We start from the raw sequence: 8,742 nt of genomic DNA, 5'->3' as shown, positions 1-8,742 counted from the left end.
CATCATCCCTTCCTCTTTGGGGAAATACCGACATAGTTCAAGCAAACATTAAGGATCAACAAATGCATCATATACAACTCTTCTTTAAGAAATCTATTAAGGAATCACTACAAGAATCAGCTACTTTGCCGTCTGCCACGGCGGACGACAAAGGCATAAATGGCAGACGACAAAGGTCTTTGCCGTCCGCCACGGACGGCAAAGGTGGACGGCAAAGAATGGTCTGGTAAAGAGCTACGTTGCCGTCGCTTTTGGTGACTGACGACAAAGGGTCCTTTGCCATCAGCAGCAGACGGCAAAGAACACAGACGGCAAAATATTCGCTGTTAGTCCATTAGGTGGCTAACGGCAGGACTTTGCCGTCCGCCGCTGACGGCAAAATTCTTCCTGCCTTTGCCGTCTGTCACTGTAGGCAAACTGACTAAATGGGCCAGCTCCCAGGAAGCACGGTTGGCTGCCACATGCCTCATTTGCCGTCCGCGGCTGTTGGCAAAGAGGCCATTGCCATCAGTGGCGGACGACAAAGAGCCTGCATATTGGCTCTTTTTTCTGTTTTTTTTTGAATCCAACAATTTTCATAGCAAATATATATGACATATATAGATATATTTCACAGGGCTATTTAACAGCACATAAGTTTTGTCGTACATACATATATAGTTCCATCCATTCATACATAGCAAGTTGCACATACACATAAGTTGCAACCATTAGGAAGTTGCACATACATATTACAACGCAAAGTTTCATCAAGATAGCATGTTCGATCGTAGCAAGCTAGAAGAATACTAGAAGAGAATGAAATAAAAAACAAGCACTCCATCATAGAAAGCTAGCTTCCGAGAAGTGAATGAAATCTGCAAAATGGCAAATACGACGAAAGTTAGGAAAAGGTGACTAGAAGAAGAAGACTAGAAGAAGAAGACTAGAAGAAGAAGCACGCCATCGTTTGTGAGGTAACTTAGGTGAAATGGATCGTTTATGAGCTAACTTAGGTAAAATGCATCATTTTAGAGCTAATGTAGGTAAAAATGGATCGTTTATGAGCTAACTAAGCTAATTATGCCGTTTTTTTACATAAGTAAGCTAAGTACATGTCATTATTGAGCAAACCTAGTTAACTACCCATATTATAACTAACATATATCATTTTGGAGGAAACAAAGCTAAGTATAGATCGTTTTAAAGCTAACTTAGGTAAAATGGCTGGTTTTGGAGGTCAGTAAGCTTATTAAGTCATTTTGGAGGAAAAGAAGCTAACTCTAGGTCATTAAGGTAAGCATATAGGAGGAAATAAAGCTAAGTCTAGGTCTTTATGCATTTGTTAAGCAGAAAACTAGAGAAACTTACCTTGATCATGGAGGTGTAGGAGCGGGTTGGCTCGTGCCAGTAGCTGGAGAAGGATCGTGTGATGCTTGTGTGGAGTTACGCTGCACCGAAGATCATTTCCAATGTTTCGTTAGCATGATGACACTCAAATGTTAAGACTAGCAAGTAACGTCCTTTCAAATTAAACTCACAGTGGTCTCATGAGCAATCTTTGGATCAATGGCTATGGAGCCACGGGACCTCCCTCCACTAGATATCATCACCTGCTCTCGATTGTAGGGAATCTAGCTCGGGTTAAACTCCTCCCCTTTCCTCGCCTTCCCCTTGACTTGCTTGTAAGAGGCAGTGTGGGCCATGGCATACAGGTCGTACCCCTCTGGCACCTTATTCGTCTTATTGTATCATGCCTGAAAGAGAGAAACAAAGTAAATTAGTAATTAAAGGGCTCAAGCTAGCATGATGAATGAATTTCATTAATCATGAAGCAAACCACATACCCAATTCCGCCCGAACTGATATAAGCTGGAGCTACCTTGATGGTGTGGCACACCTTCAATTTGGGCACGTCTGTCCTTGGCCACAGTCGGCTCCCCTTCCATCTTTCAACACCTGCCATGACAAAGAGTAAACGAAATTAGTACAACATAAAAAGAATACCGACATGAATAATAATATGTATATCACTTAAGTGTATCATCATCAAGTACAACATAGAAAATTGAATACCACCCTAGTATGCAACCTACACTCTAATAGGTAATGATAGGTCCTAATCCCACCCGAGTATGTGTAGATTGGGTTCATTTTCCCATGCTATGCTCCGGATCCGACGCAAAATTTCGGCAGCACCTCCCTGCTGTTCTCCTGATACACGTCTCTGCAATAAACAGAGAGGATATGTACTCGGAGAACAACAAGGGAGGCACTGACGAAATTTATGCGTCGGATCCGGAGCAAAGCATATGGGAATATGAACCCAATCTACACATACTCGGGCTGTCCATGGATAGCATTGGACAATTCAGAAGAATCAAGGTTATAAATATGCAAATGCATGCATATTTATAACTATGACGCTTTCGAACAGGAGACACATATTGGTTACGCATACTGTTGATTCAAGACACATATATAGCTAGCTATCAAATTTCATCGGCACGAACACCGGAACAGAGCAAATAATTAGTGGGGGAGGAGGACATGTCATTTGTGCTCACCCACGAACGAAGGGGCAGAGCTCGTCAAACGCATGGCGAGGTCGTCGAATAACAAACCTCGCAGCGGTGAAACAACTACACATTTAAATCAACCCGATCAACACAATTATATATGATGTTTTTCATATCAAAATCGAAAAATATATGACCTAACTAATAATTCACAAATATAAGAACCCGTCGACCCCGGGGGTTCGGGTGTCGGGTTGTCTGGGTGTCGTGTCGGGGTCGGGGTGTGGTGTCGGGGTCGGGGTGTTGGGGTCAGGGGTCAGTGGGTCGGGGTGTCGGGGTCAGGGTGTCGGGGGTCGGGGTGTGGTGTCGGGGTCAGGGGGTCGGGGTGTTTCCTTCTATCTTTCTTCTTCTTTCTTTCTCTTCTTTTTCTTCTTCTTTCCTTTCTTCTTCTTGTTCTTTCATCTTTTTTCAACTTTTTTACTTCTTTTCGTTTCTTCTTTTCTTCTTCTTCTACTTCTTCTTCTTCTTTTCTTCTTCTTCTTTTATCATCTTTCTACTACTTCTACTTCTTCTACTACTTCTAATTCTTTTCTAACACTAACACTAACACAATCTAGCACTAACAATTAAACAGCAAAAATATATATGAAAAACAGAAAAAAAAGTAGTAGTCCCTCACCGAAGCAATGGGACGGTCGGTGGGGGGGGGGGCATCGGGCGGCGCTGCCGGGCGGCGGGGGCGGCGCCGGGCTACGGGGGCAGCGTCGGGCGGCGGGTGCGGCGCCGGGCGGCAGGTGGCGGGGCGACGGGGCGTCGGCGGGTGGGGTGGGGGCGGAGGGGTGGTGGGGCGACGGGCCAAGGGTGTGGGGGCGGGGCGGCGCCGGGCGGAAGGGGCGACGCCGGGTGGCGGGGCGGGGGCGGCGGCGGGGGCGGCGCCGGGCGGCAGGAGGCTGAGGGTTGGTGGGGCGACGGGGCGTCGGCGGGTGTGATGGGGGCGGAGAGGTGGTGGGGCGACGGGCCAAGGGTGCGGGGGCGGGGGCGGCGCTGGGCGGCAGGGGCGGTGGTGGATCTAGCTAGGGCGGGGCGTCGGGGAGGAGAGAGGAAGAGAGGAAGAGAAGAGAGATAACGGGCAGGGGGGGTGGCGTCCGTTAGTTATTCGGCTCTTTGCCGTCCGCCGTTCTTCGCCGTCCACCGTTTTCTCTCTTTGCCGTCCGCTAGTTCTTGTGCAAGGCATAAAGGCAGACAAACATAAAATCCAGCTTCTTCACATGAAACATGTCGAATATGTAATCGAATCAAAGGAAGAACTTATCCACAGGGAAGCAGCCGACGTACGACATTTGCCGCGGAACGTTAACCACGTAGAGTGGGTCTCCTGGATCTTTCGAGGCGATGAGGCCTTTCTCTATCCGCAGCACATCATCATGAAGTCTCCTTAGATCGCCGAATCTGGCCCCTAGCGCTCTTGGAGGTAGGATTGGTTGACCAGGAATATGCCATTTATCCGCATCGGGGATATCTATACGGTCCTGAAGCCGAGGCCGCTGAGGCGGCTGAATCATAGAATCAACTTTTTTGCCTTTCCTCGCTCTCTTCCTAGACTTCTTTACTACTGGAAGATCGTCCATAATACGTTCAGCCTCCAGAGACGGCAATTCAGGCACCGACTCATGACGCTCAAACCCTGAGTAGGCGCCAGTATAGACATACTGTTGAGTGCCATCGTCATCCTCATCCTCATCCATGGCGACGTCATCAGCGACTAATGGAGCCTCCTCCTTACCCCATCCTCTATCACCCAACCCGACACCCGACGCTAATTGGGTAGGTGGGGTGTTGATGTTCATACCTTGCTGAGGCTGCGTGCTCGTGGGTGTGCTTCCGGCCGCCTCCAGACGAAGCAGACTCTTTGTCCACAACAGGACCCACCCATTGCAACAATCACCAAGCCGCCGCGGGGTCTCGTCATCATCCCCCACTAGTATCAGAGGAGGCAAATTCTCGTGGCCCGGTTGGAAACTAGCCACAGAAACCTTGAAGACGTTCAGGGGGATCGACCGGCTATGGAACAATGGTTCCTTCGGCTCCATTATCGTCGCCTTCACCACATCCACCTTCTAGTCGCCGATGGTGTACAATACGGTTCACGGAGTTTCATCGGCCTGCAAAGAAAAGTCTATGGCGTGAGACATCCGAAAGGCAACAAAAACGAGAGATTATACATTTATTGAAGGGGGCCGGTGTGACAGATACGGTGATGGCGTCGAGCTCAGCCAAAGACAAAGCACTGCCGAGCACGTCCGGTGTGGGAGCCGGTGTGGGAGCCAGTGCGGGAGCCGATGCGGGAGCAGGTGCTGGTGCAACGCTAGTCGAGCTGCTCCCCAAGAAGTCAGCAAGGGGAAAGTCCGCTGCATTTTTTTTTCTGGATTTAGCCAGGTCCAAGTGAAAATGGCCAGAACCAAGGAAGTAGACATATCTGCAACCACCTGTTTTGCGGGAGCTACCGCTATTGCGACTGTCTAAGATGATTTCTTCTCAACCGCAATCTCAACCTTCTTGTCGATGCTTTCCACCGGGAGTCATTTCAATATGTTCGACGCCCGGTTGAACAGAGTGTCCCACTTGGGCCTAGCTAATGCCTCAGACGGGGAGTCTCTTTCGGCCGCAATCCTGTGCTGCTCTCTCTGCAAAAGGCACAAGGATCATTTACAAATATGAATAACATGTTGGGGAACGTAGCAGAAATTCAAAATTTTCCTACGAGTCACCAAGATCTATCTATGGAGAAACTAGCAACGGGAGAGAGGGGAGTGCATCTACATACCCTTGTAGATCGCTAAGAGGAAGCGTTCAAGAGAACGGGGTTGGAGGAGTCGTACTCATCATGATCCAAATCACCGGAGATCCTAGTGCCGAACGGATGGCACCTCCGCGTTCAACACACGTACAGCCCGGGGACGTCTCCTCCTTCTTGATCCAGCAAGGGGAGAGGAGAAGTTGAGGGAGAGCTCCGGGAGCATGACGGCGTGGTGGTGGAGCTTGCAGTTCTCCGGCAGGGCTTCGCCAAGCACTACTACTACTACGGAGGTGTTGGGGAGGGAGAGGGCTGCGCCAGGGGCAAGGGTGAAGCTCCCATGCGCCTCCCCACTATATATAGGGGTGGAGGGGGCTGGTTTCTTGCCCTCCAAGTCCATTGGGGCGTTGGGAAAGGTGGGAGGAAAGAAATCCCATCATTTCCTTCCCCACCGATTGTTATCCCCCTTTTTAGGGATCTTGATCTTATCCCTTCGGGATATGATCTTATTCCTTCTAAGGGGGGATCTTGGTGCGCCTTGACCAAGGGTGTGGGGCCTTGCCACCACTACCCACGTTCATGTGGGTCCCCCCATGCTGGTGGGACCCACTCTAGAACCTTCTAGAACCTTCCCGGTACCATACTGAAAAATCCCGAACGTTTTCCGGTGGCCAAAATAGGACTTCCCACATATAAATCTTTACCTCCGGACCATTCCGGAACTCCTCGTGACGTCCGGGATCTCATCCGGGACTCCGAACAACATTCGGTAACTGCACACAAATTCCCATAACAACTCTAACGTCACCGAACCTTAAGTGTGTAGACCCTACGGGTTCGGGAATCATGCAGACATGACCGAGACAGCTCTTTGCCGAATAACCAATAGCGGGATCTGGATAACCATGTTGGCTCCCACATGTTCGACGATGATCTCATCGGATGAACCATGATGTCGAGGATTCAATCAATCCCGTATACATTCCCTTTGTCTAGCGGTATTGTACTTGCCCGAGATTCGATCGTTGGTATCCCAATACCTTGTTCAATCTCGTTAGCGGCAAGTCTCTTTACTCGTTCCGTAACACATCATCCTGTGATCAAGCCCTTGGTCACATTGTGCACATTATGATGATGTCCTACCGAGTGGGCCCAGAGATACCTTTCCATCAATTGGAGTGACAAATCCCAGTCTCGATTCGTGCCAACCCAACAGACACTTTCGGAGATACCTGTAGTGCACCTTTATAGCCACCCAGTTACGTTGTGACGTTTGGTGCACCCAAAGCATTCCTACGGTATCCAGGAGTTGCACAATCTCATGGTCTAAGGAAATGATACTTGACATTAGAAAAGCTTTAGCATATGAACTACACGATCTTTGTGCTAGTCTTAGGATTGGGTCTTGTCCATCACATCATTCTCCTAATGGTGTGATCCCGTTATCAACGACATCCGATGTCCATGGTCAGGAAACCGTAACCATCTATTGATCAACGAGCTAGTCAATTAGAGGCTTACTAGGGACATGGTGTTGTCTATGTACCCACACATGTATCTGAGTTTCCTATCAATACAATTATAGCATGGATAATAAACAATTATCATGAACAAGGAAATATAATAATAACCAATTTATTATTGCCTCTAGGGCATATTTCCAACAGTCTCCCACTTGCACTAGAGTCAATAATCTAGTTCACATCGCTATGTGATTAACACTGATAGGTCACATCGCCATGTGACCAACATCCAAATAGTTTACTAGTGTCTAAACTAGTTCACATCACCATGTGATTAAGTCTCAATGAGTTCTGGGGTTTGATCATGTTTTGCTTGTGAGAGAGGTTTTAGTCAACGGGTCTGCAATATTCAGATCCGTATGTACTTCACAATTCTCTATGTCATATTGTAAATGCTGCTTCCACGCTCCACTTGGAGCTATTCCAAATGGTTGCCCCACTATACGTATCCGGTTTGCTACTCAGAGTCATTCGGATAGGTGTTAAAGCTTCCATCGACGTAACCCTTTACGCCGAACTCTTTATCACCTCCATAATCAAGAAACATGTCCTTATTTACTCCAAGGACAATTTTGACCGCTGTCCAATGATCCATTCTTGGATCATTCTTGTACCCCTTGACTAACTCATGGCAAGGCACACTTCCGGTGTGGTACACATCATAGCATACTATAGAGCCTACGTCTGAAGCATAGGGGACGACATTCGTCCTTTCTCTCTCTTCTGCCGTGGTCGAGCTTTAACTCTTAACTTCATACCTTACAACTCAGGCACGAACTCCTTCTCTGACTGATCCATCTTGAACACCTTCAAGATCATGTCAAGGTATGTGCTCATTTGAAAGTACCATTTAGCGTTTTTTGATCTATCCTCATAGATCTTGATGCTCAATGTTCAAGTAGCTTAATCCAGGTTTTCCATTGAAAAACACTTTTCAAATAACCCTATATGCATTCCAGAAATTCTACATCATTTCTGATCAACAATATGTCAACAACATATACTCATCAGAAATTCTATAGTGCTCCCACTCACTTCTTTGGAAATACAAGTTTCTCATAAACTTTGTATAAACCCAAAATCTTTGATCATCTTATCAAAGTGCATATTCCAACTCCGAGATGCTTACTCCAGTCCATGGAAGGATCGCTGGAGCTAGCATACCTTTTAGCATCCTTAGGATCGACAAAACCTTTCTGATTGTATGACATACAACCTTTCCTTACAAAAACTGGTAAGGAAACTCGTTTTGACATCCATCTGCCAGATTTCATAAATGCAGCTAATGCTAACATGATTCCGACGGACTTAAGCATCGCTACGGATGAGAAAATCTCATTGTAGTCAACTCCTTGAACTTGTGAAAAACTCTTCGCCACAAGTCGAGCTTCATAGACGGTGACATTACCATCCATGTCTGTCTTCTTCTTAAAGATCCATTTATCTCAATGGCTTGCCGATCATCGGGCAAGTCCACCAAAGTCCATGCTTTGTTCTAATACATGGATCCTATCTCGGATTTCATGGTTTCTAGCCATTTGTCGGAATTTGGGCCCACCATCGCTTCTCCATAGCTCGTAGATTCATTGTTGTCTAGCAACATGACCTTCAAGACAGGATTACTGTACCACTCTGAAGTAGTAAGCATCCTTGTCACCCTACGAGGTACGATAGTGACTTGATCCGAAACTTCATGATCACTATCATAAGCTTCTATTTCAATTGGTGTAGGCGTCATAGGAACAACTTCCTGTGCCCTGCTACACACTTGTTGAAGTGACGGTTCAATAACCTCATCAAGTGTCCACCATCCTCCCACTCAATTCCCGAGACAAACCTTTCCTCGAGAAAGGTCCCGATTCAAGAAACAATCCCTATTGCTTTCGGATCTGAATTAGGAGGTATACCCAACTGTTTTGGGTGTCCT

This window comes from Triticum aestivum, chromosome 2B (assembly GCF_018294505.1).
Source record: "Triticum aestivum cultivar Chinese Spring chromosome 2B, IWGSC CS RefSeq v2.1, whole genome shotgun sequence".
Lineage (NCBI taxonomy): Eukaryota > Viridiplantae > Streptophyta > Magnoliopsida > Poales > Poaceae > Triticum > Triticum aestivum.
This window is presented reverse-complemented; position numbering follows the sequence as displayed.